General features: G+C 39.8%; 1 protein-coding gene across 1 annotated transcript in view; it reads right to left on the bottom strand.

Annotated features, from left to right (window-relative positions):
- The window catches only part of LOC144030672 (partitioning defective 3 homolog B-like), a 181,146-nt gene extending 171,070 nt beyond the window's left edge, over window positions 1-10,076 (bottom strand). The window contains exons 1-3 of the mRNA XM_077537156.1: window positions 9,938-10,076; window positions 7,980-8,068; window positions 6,539-6,630 (exon numbers count right to left, since the gene is read on the bottom strand). The gene's annotated coding sequence lies outside the window, so the exon portion shown is untranslated. The remainder of the gene's footprint in view (window positions 1-6,538; window positions 6,631-7,979; window positions 8,069-9,937) is intronic.
- Window positions 10,077-13,743: the final 3,667 nt, after the last annotated feature.

The raw sequence follows: 13,743 nt of genomic DNA, 5'->3' as shown, positions 1-13,743 counted from the left end.
TTATTCATGGCCTGGCGTTCGGGTCCTGAGGCTGAGTACAGTCTCCCCTTGGGAATGGTTGAACCGGGAATCAAATCGATCGGGCAGTCATATGGGCGGTGTGGAGGGAGAGTCATGGCTTTGGTCTTGCTGAAGACCTCCCGCAGATGGTGGTAGCAGGAGGGAACAGTGTGCAAGTTCGGGTACTCTTCTTGAGCCGGTGGGACGAGAGTCACCTGGTGAACCTGGGCTGTGGAGTTTCGGAGTGCGGGTTGTTCCGACCCGTGAGAGCTGCAGTCCTTTCCCCACTCCAGAACAACTCCAGTGTTCCAGTCGATTCTGGGATTATGTAGACACAGCCAAGGGTGTCCCAGCACCAAAGTGGGGGAAGCAGCGTGGAAAACGTGGAAACGGAGAGTCTCGAAGTGAGGTCCGATTCGGACTTCCAGAGGTTCAGTAATATGGGTGATTTTGAAGAGCTCCTTGCCATTCAGCGCTTTAGCCAGGATGGTCGCGGAAAGGGGTTCGGTGGAGCATCGTATTTGCCTTACGAGCTCCCAGTCCATGAGACTTTCGTCGGATCCGGAGTCGATAAGGGCTGACAGAACTGTGGTGACATTGTGGTGAGTTATCTGGATTTGCGTGAGTCTGTGGTTCTTGGCTGATCGGGGTGACGGAGAACTCACCGGAGGGTTGCCCTTCGTGGTGCAGGCTTCCACCAAGTGTCCAAGACCACCACAATAATAGCAACGGCCCTCTCGGCGTCGGCGCTGTCTCTCCTCCGGCGAAAGCCGAGCCCTTCCCAGTTGCATGGGTTCGTCGCGAGCGAGGTCCACCTCTCCTGGTGCCGGTCGGGAAGGAGCGATGAATCGCGGCCTTCTGACCTCCGGTGTCGGCGTCCAGGGGGTGGGTTCCTCCCTCCTTCGTGGTCCGCCGATCTTGGCCAGCTCCTGGCGACGATGATCGGTCCGGATGGCGAGGGAAATCAAGGCGTCCAAGTCCGCGGGGAGATCTACGGGAACCAGAAGCTCTTGAATAGCGGGTGAGAGTCCTTTTAAAAAATGGTCGTGAAGTGCGATGGCGTTCCAGCCACTGCTCATTGCCAACGTTCGAAAGCGAACTGCATAGTCGCTGACAGATTCGTTGCCTTGCTGAAGTCGGCTCAGTGCTCGTGCCTTCTCTCGGTCATTGTTTTCTGGATCGAAGACTTGGCGCAAAGCGATTTGAAAGTCCTGTACGCTTTGGCAGACCGAGGAACCCCTGGCCCATTCTGCGGTCGCCCAGGTTTTGGCCCGTCCCGTCAGGTGAGACACCATGAAGGCCACTCGGGACCGGGCTGTGGAAAATGCCTGTGGTAAATGTTCAAAATGAATATCACATTCCGTGAGGAAAGTCTGACAGCGTCCGGGTTCACCGGAGTATCGTTCTGGGGAGGCCAGTCTCAATCCTACCCCGGTGAATGGCGTGGTCGGTACAGAGAACTCAGGGTGAGGAATCTGTCCAGTGGGAGCTGGCGCTCGACGCCGTGAAAGGCCTACCAGCTCGTGGACCTGGCTGGTCAATTCCTCCATCCGGGACAGCATGGTCTGTTGGATCCGGTCCTGGTTGTTGAGCCGGGCCTCCTGGCTCTGCAGTGCGGCCTCGACCGTGCCTGCTGGGTCCATGCTGGCCGAAGTGTACTGACAAGGCGAGGTCAAGTAGGACTCAGACGCAGGCGTAAGGTAGGCCACCAAGGCAGCAGGTTTATTTCCGGCCAACAGTGGTCTCCTCTCAAACTGAGAGGAGAACAGGGAGGGGAAAAAGTGGAGAACAAAAAGCGCTCCACTAGGGAGGAAAAAACAGGCAAAAGGTACTGGGGACAACAGAAAGCGCTCCGCTAGGGAGGAAAAAGGGCACAAGGCAAAAGGGGTAACTAAAGGCGCTCCAAAAGGGAGGAAAAGGCACAAAAACAAGGCAACAACGCAAGGCAACATGAACGAGGACATAAGGACTGTGGACGCTTCCATGCACTGACGGTGACACTTCGGCACTGAGGGGAGAATGCAGGTGGCTTTTATTGCAGTAGGTGATTGGTGGCAGGTGGTGATAATCAAGGGCGGGGACCGGTAATTATGGAGTGGCAGGAAGGGCAAGTGACCTGGGGTGAGAGGAGAGTTAGGATTTCAAAGTAAAACGGGAAACAGAGACACAAAAATAAAAGCATGAACCGCCACGCCTGGTGGCGGCGTGACATGTTCCTACATTTACTAACGTAACTTTTTAGGTACATTGTGTAGTTTTAATACTGTATTACTTTTTATTAGGGGTGTGCCAAAAAATCGATTCATAAAAGAATCGCGATTCTCACATTCACACACGTAAGCTTCTGTGAGTGAGTGAGTGAAAAAAAAATAAAATCCGTGCGTGCTTTCAAATTGCTGCGGGAGTGACGTCACGCAGCTGACACGTTCGCCCGGCCCCGTTTGCGACACGCCACCCCCCGCTCTGCGATTGGCTGGAGGGGTGTAAACACTGTCTTTCCATAGAAATGTCCCGCTGTTTACAAAACAAACACAAAATGGCGAAATACAGGCTGGGGGTTTAGGACGAAATTACCACAAAAGATGAACAAAAACACAATTGTGTAGACTGAGAGAAAGTTAAAGTGTGTACATCCTGTATTTAAAAAGTGCATTTTCCTGAGTGAAACCGGCAGACAGCCCCTTTAAAAGAAGACCACAATGGGAAAGTGGAGACCTGACTTCTGGAAAGCACTGTTTTTTTAACCTTAACATTTCGCACATTTAATCACAAAACAAACAAACAAACAAACAAACAAAACAAAACAAAACAAAAACACCTCCTAAAAAAAAAAAAAAAAAGTAATTGAGAATGGTCACACTGTTGTGCAACTCCTGCCGGGTAATGTTAGCCAGTCAAGTGTATCCTTGCCACATTATTACGACCTGGCCTTGAACTGCAACAGGAAAGAGGCTGAGGGTGGGCCTCTGCTCTGTATTATATGAAAAATCACATCGTGAAGTTGAGAAAGATGAAGCTTTTCTATATTATAATCCATCTTGCGGCCTGCATCCCAATGGCGTGTTGCCTTTGACATGCTAAAAGATGATTCTCTTACAATTGGACAGGCTGGAGGAAAAATTGAGAGGATGTCAAAAGAGGATGTCGTTTGATGCTGGTTGTTCAAGAGTGCCACCTAGTGTTGCCAAGATGAATTATTGGCTGAAGCACTGGCACAGGTTCATTAATAAATGTGCTCGGAGAGAGAGCAGAAACTCACATCCGACTCCATTTTGAGCCCCGGAATAATTGTAAAAATGTTGAGACTGTGATGGAAATGTACTTAATAAAATATTTTTGATTTTCTTGCCCCTCCCCACCCATACTATTTATTCCATTAGTTGAAATGTGCTGTGAAAGAACCTCCACTCTCCACATCCATCACTAATCATTATTGCATCTTAACGTAATTGCCCTCCTCCTGTTGCGCGTGCACACTTGGCGGGGCCCCCGAATGCCATCATTTCTACGCTGGGGCAAGAAAGTGAGTGAGCGAGAGCAGAGGGAGAGAGAGAGAGAGACAGAGAGATATGCATAGCCAGCTCCTTTCCGCCACCAATCAAATTACTTGACCCAGCCGCAATACATCACTGCCAGACTGTTTATTAAACAAAAAGCCATGATTAAATTATTAATGACAAAGATTAATTAAGACCCCGTGCAACACACACATATAGGAGTTGGGTATACGCACACATACACACAGTCAAAAACGGAACGAAAAAGACATTCATCTTTGGCAGCCATTTCAAACACGCGTGATTTGACGTCACGTTTAAGTTGATTTGACGTCCATGACAACAAGAGCCGCAACATGCCGAGGAGCTTGTCAGCTAACTCGAGGGTTTGTTTATTGAGGTGCTAATGCTTGTGTAATGGTGTACTTGGGGTAGCATCTGGTGCAGTGAGAGGCCAAGTGCTGGTGTATATTTGTATGCATGTGTGGGTGAGGTGAATTATTTCTTTAATACTCTCTATCAGTTTATATATTGCAATATATCCAGTATTGTGTTCTTGATTTATTTTCTAATTATGCATCTTCGCCCAACTGTATTTTCCATCTGTCCTTATCATCATTAGACCCACCACACGCTTAGCAACGTGGCCAAATGTGATTGAAGTTACAGGTGGCGACTCTCTAACTAATGCACATCAAACGATTGAGCACTGCACATCTATTGATGTGCAGAAAAACTGACCGCACCCTGTATACACCCTGTAATATTTTCTGTATCTTTTTCTTCTTTTATAATTCATATCTATGTCTCGCTGCCTGGATTTGTACTAGGAATAGACCAATATGTTCTTGTTTTGTTTTTTGTTGTTGTTTTTTTTGTTTTCAGGGCCGATACCGTTACTGATTATTAGTCGTCAAGGATGCCGATAATCGATATTTTTGAGCTGGTATTCATTTTCACTAAAAAGGAAAATCTTGGCATCAAAAAAAAAAAAAAAAAACATACAAACTTCAGCTCTTATTAAATTAAATAAATAAATAAATAAATAAATAAATAAATAAATAAATAATGACATAAATACATACATACATACATACATACATACATACATACATACATACATACATACATACATACATACATACATAAATAAATAAATACATGTTTATTGGACAACAATTAGGGTTTGTAAAATACTGGTCTTTAAAAAAAAAAATCTTATTCAATAGACATCTTCCTTTTAAAAATCTAACAAAAAGTTCAGGGATCTTCCAGCGCCAGTAATATGTCTTCAACAGTTAAATAAAAACTTATTAAACCTATTCTATCCTACATTAAATAAAGTTTTGTTTTAATTTAAAAATATCTGGAGTATTAAAATTTTAGTTCCCAGGGCCAGAAGCGTCAATGAAAATTTAAATAATCAGTATAATAATAAGTTCTCTGATTTTCCCCCCTTTTTTTAAAATGGATTTATCGGCCATATAATTCTTCAAAATGGCCGATGCCGATGTTCATCAAAATGCTAAATATCAGCCCAGCTAACTTGCACCCCAATTGCACGATTACTGTTCGTTTATCATCTCACCACCGAATCTCCAATCAATTTGAATGAGATAGTAATTGTACTTTTTGCAGAAAAACACGTTGTCGTCCAAAAAATGGTAAATGGGGTGAACCTATATAGCTCTTCATCAACAGCATATGTTATCCAAACTGCTTTACTCAGGCTCATATTCAACTTAGGGAAAGATTTTCATTTTTAGTTTAAACTCCTTAAAGTTCAACCTAACGCTCATTAGCCGGATAAACATTGTCATACATGCGCACGACAATATGCTATGATTCATTTGTCACTCAAATCCGCAAATTCTGATCGACCCAAACTGAGGACAAGACGCTATAGAAAGGGATGTTTGTATGAAAGATGGCTTCTCTGTATTCATAGAAGATATCTCAATGCACAATGCAAAGCCTCCGCCGTGGCCTCCGCAGTCTTATTGCACACCGCACTTGATGATCATCCAGATCTATGGCTTGTGATTGCTCCCGGGGTGAATCACTAGACACCCGTCATAAAAAAAACACACGCGCCATAAAAGAGCAGTAATGTGTGTGCGTATGTAAAAGAGAGCGCGCATATTTGCATTTTGTGCGTGAAGGTGGGTGTTTATGAGGAAAGGCGAGCTCAATGGGCCAAACAAACCGCTCAGCACGTTATAGCCGAGAGCACTAAATTACAGTGACAACAAAGGCCGTAAAGGCTCGTATGGCGCTGTAAACCACCAAAATAATTAGCACAGCTGCTTAATTGCCTGACCGAGCCTTATCCCGACGCTCGCATACTTTCTTTGACTCGCCGTTCTACACTTGTGCGTCGTGTTAGGGCCGCAAACAAACAAAGCGAGGCTGCCGCGCACATCCACGCCCTCCCCAAACAAGCCGTAAAGACGCGTGATGGATGGAAGGCGAGGTAGCGTTGCGATGACGCCGTTTGTTCCGCAACAAATTCATCAACGCCGCAATTGTTCTGCTGCACAACATCGCCGCAGTCTCTTTATTACTTGAGCATTCAGCATGTGTCGTTCCCAACATTGGGTGCGGATGCTTTGTAGTAATCCTGTCACTTGTGAAAGATGATCATTGACATTTCAGACCTGTACAAATCAATATAGATTCTGGGTGTGTCAACATTGTGATGTACTGTATGGATACACTAATGTAACTTTTTTTTGTTGGTGGGTGCTAATGTGATGAAAACCAAAGTAGACTAGTCAATGATGTCACTGGCATACCCAACCTTTTTTGTGCCACGGACCAGTTTAACATAAAGATATTTTTACAGATTGGCATAGAAACCAAAATAAACAGAGACAGTTGAGACAAAGTCAATTAATTGATGACGTCATTGATTATTTTTCAATAGAGTTGCCTACTGCAGGCCTGAGCCTTTTTTGTGCTACAGACCACTTTCATGTCAAGAAATGTTTTGATTAACATACAGAATACAGAAACAAAATATAATAAAAACAACAACTTACCATTTCGCTGTATGTTGTTGTTTTAATTGGTGGGACCAGTCTTGTGTTGTGTTCTATAGCATACTGTTGTAAGACGGGACATCATATCCAATCTAAAATAAAAAGTGGAAAAAAAAACATTTATCCGTTTCACCATTTCTACATCACTTGGGTTCTTGATTGTGTCTGAGTATAGACTTACATATTTTGCAACTTGATGCTTGTCATGACTAAGGTCATGTAAGGGTCATGCTTACTGTCGTGACTAGGGTCATGTAAGGGTTATGTTTACTGTCATGACAAGGGTCATGCAAGGGTCATGCTTACTGTTGTGACTAGGGACATGCAAGGGCTATGCTTACTATCGTGACTAGGGTCATGTAAGGGTTATGTTTACTGTCGTGACTAGGGTCATGTAAGGGTTATGTTTATTGTCATGACTAGGGTCATGCAAGGGTTATGCTTACTGTCGTGACTAGGGTCATGTAAGGGTTATGTTTACTGTCATGACTAGGGTCATGCAAGGGTTATGTTTGGGTCATGACCGTGAGGTCAAGTGTCTGTTTTGAACTGATGTAACCAGCATCTAGTTTCAACTGGTTAAACGCTATGTGATGTCAGAAGCTATGTGATGTCAGGAATCTTTAATCCCTTTATTTAGTCAACAGCCAATCAGATAATTCCATGTCAGTCCTGTTACCCACATGTCTAGCCACAGTCAATGAGATCGATTCGCTGTCTATATAAGCCTGTCTGAGAAGGGTGTGTTTTGTCGGATTATTACCTCTGTTCCTCTGTGCACCTCCACAGCCCAAGTTAGCTTAGCGTCTCATGATTCTCGATACGTTCTCGTTGTTTCTCGTCTAGTCAAGTTTGTTCTACGCCTCTCGATGTTGTGCGAATAAAGAGTTAAAATCTTATTTGTGTCTTCGTTTTTCGGATCCAACAATGCTTGTTTGGAACGTGTTGCAAGCATTAAAAAAAATATTTATATATCCTAATTTACAAAAAAAAATAACTACATAAAAAAATAAGTTAATCAGTTTAAAGATTAAATATTTTGTCTTTATAAACAAGAATAGGCTGAAAGGATTTGCAAATCATTACATTCTGTTTTTATTTATATTTTACACAAAACCTTTACTTCAGTGGAATTTTGGTTGTATAAACAGCTCTAAGTATGATGCCACAAGAATTTTAGAACTTTTTTTTGCATTTTTTGCCCGCCAAATTTTAAAGAGCATCTGTTGTGTTAATTTTTTTTTACATTTAATGTAAGGAAGACGTCTTCAAAATGTTTCATCCACTGCACACGCTCATCCTCTTTTTCTAATCAGTTAATTACTTGCATAATTCAAAATGGGGGAAAAATATGACCCCAACAGTTTGACATGAACAAATATTCTGAATGTCATACGCAAACACGTTCCCCCAGTGTATATGAAATGCTTTTCAACATTACCCGTCCTTAGCACGTCCAGTCGATGAACCTTGAAGGGTTATGTGTTGACAGGACGTACAACATGGCTTCCTTTGGTGCACAACCAGAACCTAGAACAACAGAGTCAAGCACATAGACAAACAACAGTAAGTATTTCCATATGTCTCCAAGTTGTCCTATATGTGTGTCCGTGTAGCTTGATACGAGTCCCAGACTCAGACAAGGCATCTGTCATAGAACATGGTTTGCATGGTTTTCTCATAAGGAAGCGAGAAGAGCGTAGGCGTCAGCCATATAAACAGTTCACACAGTATCATGTGACCTATAAATCAGCGCAACAGCAGTAGCTGAGTGAATATATTATGAGAAGTTTTTGACCATTCATAATGTGACAAAAGACATAATAAAGTGTTAAGTGCCTTAATTCAAAATGCTTTCAAGTGAGAAGGATTATTTTCCAAATATATTACAGTTTCCAAAATAGATTTTGTAATTGTGGTGAAACAGCTCGGCTGTTTAATGTCATACTTAACGTTCTAGATCAAACTATTTGTATATGAGCAACACAAAGTCAGATGTCTATAATATTTTCAATAATATATCACAAAGTTAAACGTTTGTCACCCATGAATGAGACAACAAGTTCAACAAATAACCTTCCCAAATATATGGCATTTGTACACGCATAATAGTTTGGTGCAGTAGAGAAGGATTTTATCATTTTTACAACATGATAAATGTTTCGTGGGAATATCCTTGCAAGGAGACCTATTCATCATTAAAATAATATCAGAAAAACTTTAGCCAGGAAGTTGCGAACAAAAACACAAGTAGCGGTGAGAACGTCTTTATCCTTGGCGGAGATGATAAAGAGGTTACTCGGACTATAAAAATCGGTGTATGTTGAGGTACACTTTGCTTGTTAGTCCTCTCGGCGCCATCATTTACAAGTGTCAGCTTAGCTTGCAAATCGTGTGGGTGTGTGTGTAATAACACCAAGTCAGTAAGTAAACACCCTGTGACACTATATGAGGAAAATTGAGTAAAAAAGCATTTTAACACTGTAAATGTGTTAAAACATTTAATAATAGTTGCCATCGCCGTTTGTTTTCCTTCAGAGAACCCCGACCAGTTGTCAGCGTTTTGGAGTATATTTTCATTATTGTTTTTTTATGAGTGTGGTTGTGTGCATTTGTCAAAGCATCAAAGAAGAGGAGAGACGGGTTTAACTCTGCTTTGTTTTTTCTCTCTTTGGTCCATGGGCCAAACCAGAATTTGGTATCACTCAGGGTGGCAAAATCTAGTAACAATACTTCAGAAGGTACATATTGTCCATAGATATTTTTTTTTGGTATGATAACCCATCCCAAGTAGTAGCTTTATCACTGATATCAGCACATGACTCCACCATTCAAGAAATTGGATTCTTGGCGCTGGTGCATATCCTATTTAAAGCTTATTTTCAGATGTTTACCTATCTTTTAAGACATGTATGTTTGGTAGCATTTTAAAGAGTGAATTCATAGCTTTCATCTGAACCCATTATTTCAGCAGAGGCATTAAGAGAAATGTCATCCTGGACTGGCCTATTAAAAAAAAATTCAACAGTAGAGACATTACATCTGCTTCAAAATGTTGACGAAGCAGAGCAAAGAGGAGACCACAGGCCAGAGAGTTGTTGGTTGGTTATTGAACATATAAACACATTACACAATATAAATTGAAGTTAAAATGACAAATTGAATAAAGAAAATAATTCACTAATAATGTTACAATTTACATGTTCAAAAGGAGTAGGAAGAAGCACAATAACTTATCTAGTCCTACTCCCTATTAATAATATAATGTTAATGTACCAATAAATTATTCTTATCCAATAACGTATCATTAAAATAAAATAATAAATAAAATGGAAAATAAACCAGTTATGAACAGTTAGCTGGAAGGTTCCATCTGAAGATCCAACACCTCAACCTTACCGTCTGACTGGTAGGGGGGAGGTGGGGTACTGCGGACACCAGTAATCCTGGGAGAGGGGCTACAATACATAATTTTCATTTATATATATATAAAAAAAAAAAATGTAATAAACAAAAAAGCTTTAGTAGCCACTCAAACTGCTTGCAATCCATTTCCGTGTAATTTTAAGCAATGAATCACTTGTTCTTCTTCTTCCAAATTACAGTTGTTGAACAATAGTGTGGCGCCCCCAAATGGCGGAAGGTGGAATTACATCCCATAAATAATGAACTACTGAGCTATTATTACTATTTACAGTTTTTGAACAATAGTGTGGCGCCTCCAAATGGCGGTAAGTGGAATTACATCCCATAAATAATAGGCTACTGAATTATTACTGGACAAAAATGTACAAAAAAGCGCATTCACGCGCACATACACCTTGCTGTTGAATATAAAATATTAACAAACTATAAATCCACTGACCGATCAAGTGGGATTATGACACACAGGAGTCAAAGGCGTGGCCTATTAGGACTATCATTCAATAATTTGCATTTGAATGTGTGACACGCGCACAGTGCTAAAAGTTGTTCTCGTGAGTCGTGTCAGCCGGTTTTCAGCCAGTCAGCACTAACGTGGGCACTCGAGCATAATGAATAATGAAAGAGCATCAATAACAGCCATGGGTGACATAGCTTTTAATAATAGCCGCCATCAGCGGAGGAGCAATGGGAAAGGAAAAGGGGGGCTCAAGGATGGATGGTGACTGAGGGAGTAAGGAAGGCATAGTTAGAAAGAAGATGGTGACAATGCTAACCAGTGACTAACCACTATTGGAAAGGAACCGGAAGGTGTGACAAGTGATTTTTTTTATTTTTTATTTTTTTACTTTTACCCTTGTAGCAAGTGAACCAAATTGTCTCACGTTGCCTTTTTTGTTCAAATAAATCTTATTTACTCATGAGCAAGACGTTGTTGTTTGTTTGTGATCCAGATGATTTGTGAGCACAATATAAAAAAATATCACCTTTCAGGGTTAGGGGAGCCTCTGTTTACCATCCCTCTTTAAACAAAGAGTTACGGCACGGTGCCAAGACTCCAAGGGCCAACAAATAATTCCTCTAATTTGTCACAGACACACAAAACGTTTTTTGTTGTTTATTTTGTCGTTGTAGTTTGTTTTTGTGCGTTTTAGAGCAGGGGTCAGCAACCCAACAGCTCCGGAGATTTTCATCCTTCTGCTGTGGCTCTGCACGACGATGGAAATTAATGACTAATTAATTTCTGCCATTTTTTTTTATTTTTTTTTTTTTAGGTCCTTCTGGATTTGAAGATGACACCTGATCTTAGTGCTGACAGAATCATAGGTCAATTTTTGCAGAGTTGTTTTTATCAATTGATCCTAGTAATCCAAAACAATTTCTGTTTTTACATACCCGATAAAAATGTTCAAAGTGGTCCCTTAACATAATGTTATGACGACTCAGAAAAAAAATACAGCTAAAATCTACAATCTAGTCTACCAATCTACTACTTTTGACTCAATTTGACCAATCAAAGAATCTGGCAATAAATGCATAAATACTTCATTGAACACAATAATAATATTTTAATATGTAGCCACCAGTTTTGTTTTGTTTTTTTAGATCTACAAAGGTCATGTGTTTACACGAACGCGAATTAAAACATGCATACACACGAAACTAGAAATAAACTGAATCATCACATAAATTCCAGTCATTTCTCAGATGATTCACAGTATTTCTTTGGTGACAGACGTCAGAGATCACAATCATGTTTCCACAGACAAACTTGTGGCACAATGCAAATTGTATTTATTGACAAAAGGGACCAGTTTACAGTTAGCCTGGCCATTCGACAGAACATGTCGGTTAAAAAAAAAAAAAAAATGGCTGTTTTTTTTTTTTTTTTTTTTTTTTAAATCAAAGCAAATGTGTTTTCTATATTTAAATATAAAGTATATGGAATTAATATAAAAAGTGAACATATTGTAATATAGAAAATGTATTTTGTGTATAAATATAAAATATGCAAATAATATAAAACATGTAAACAAATTGTATATAAAATAAGAAAAAAATATATTGTTGGATGTACCATTATTATTATTATTATTATTATTATTATTTCAGGACAATGCATTATACTGACAGCTCTACCTACTTTCATACAAGTAATTAACTATTAGCAACAGCTCTAATTGTGATGAAGTATAATTCAACTACAACCAAAATAAATTGTTCAAATGAAATTTCTCTGAAATCAAAGTTGACCATTATTATATATGCAATATTTGATATAATTTTATTTGTGCGGTCAACATGTTGTGGAGCTATTCTATAGCATGTCAAGTCAAAAGCAAAGTCCCAAGTTTAATTCTTTTATATATATATATATATATATATATACACACACACACACACACAAAAGAAAAAAGAATTCCTAAAAAGTGATTGTTTAATTTTAATGCTTTCATTATTTTACTTGCTGAAGGGCTGCTAAAGCATGCAGTCCATTTGAACTATTCAGTTAGATTATTTATTGTTTTAACTTGATATTTTTAATCCTCTTGAGGAAACCAAGCACAAAAAAAATCCAAACCACAGAGAGGCAGATTTACACATGACACAAAAAATATAAAATAGTCTCATTTCTATATACGTATTCAGTGTAGGTCTAAGAAAATATTAATTCCACGTAACACCTGTTGCACACTTGATATATCATCAGCAGCAAAATGGGCAGTCAGAGAATTGAACAAAACAAACATAAACATGATATAATTTGCAGCTTTGAGCAAATGCGATTGCTGCAGCAACACATCCTGTTCCATATGTCCACATCCTGTCCCATGAATAAGAATAATAACAATAACAAAACGGTCAAACATAATGAAGCATCAAAGAAGCGTGCTGAAATACCTCCAGAAAATAGCAGCTTTGCAAAAAATCCAAAAGGGGCTCCCCTCGCCAAGGATCCAATTGCCTCATGTCTTCTCACAAAGTCACACTTTAACTCATCAGGGAGAATTCAAGTTATAAAAACATACAATTAACTCATATAGAAATACTTTGAAGAATGACATCTCTTAGGTTGCATTTACGCTAAATGATGACGTCGCCCAGTTCAGATATGTGTCATGATCGTGGAGGTAGATCAGAACACATGGACGATCAACCACTAGAGGAGATTAAGTCAAATTTCAGGATGATAAAAAATGTTCTTCCTCTTATTTTTCTTTAGTATAAAGCATGCTGATATCTGATGTGTGGATATATGATGACATCAAAACATACACCGTTAAATAAGATTTAAATATGCTACATAAGAGGTCCTTAGACATTTGAATAAGCAAATTCATTCCCGATGACGGCCAGTGGAGTAATGTCAAGGTTAATTGTGGGAATGCTAAAGCATTCCCACGTATGTTATGGTGATTTTTATTCTCCACACATCTTTGCCGCGTAATAACTCCCACATAATACTTCCCATTTACACTGTTCAAATTTCTAGTTTCAAAAATTGACGCCTCCTGGGGTTATCATTTATAATTTATCTCTCATTTTACTTCATAAGAATTCCACATGCATCCAAATCTTAGCATTCAGCTTTCAGCATTCCCACGCAATTTCTCCAAGAAATTGCACTTAGTCTAGTTATATTAAAAGGTTTGGAACGTTCAATATGTGTTATTATATGTATTTGTTATCAGTTGTTTGAATGCATTTTGGACATATGTGCGTGTAAAGTTGTTTCAGGTTATGTCGAATGAATCAGATAGACCATATTTTTCTCATTCTAA

The sequence above is a fragment of the Festucalex cinctus genome, chromosome 11 (assembly GCF_051991245.1).
Source record: "Festucalex cinctus isolate MCC-2025b chromosome 11, RoL_Fcin_1.0, whole genome shotgun sequence".
In the NCBI taxonomy this organism is placed as follows: Eukaryota; Metazoa; Chordata; class Actinopteri; order Syngnathiformes; family Syngnathidae; genus Festucalex; species Festucalex cinctus.
This window is presented reverse-complemented; position numbering and strand designations above follow the sequence as displayed.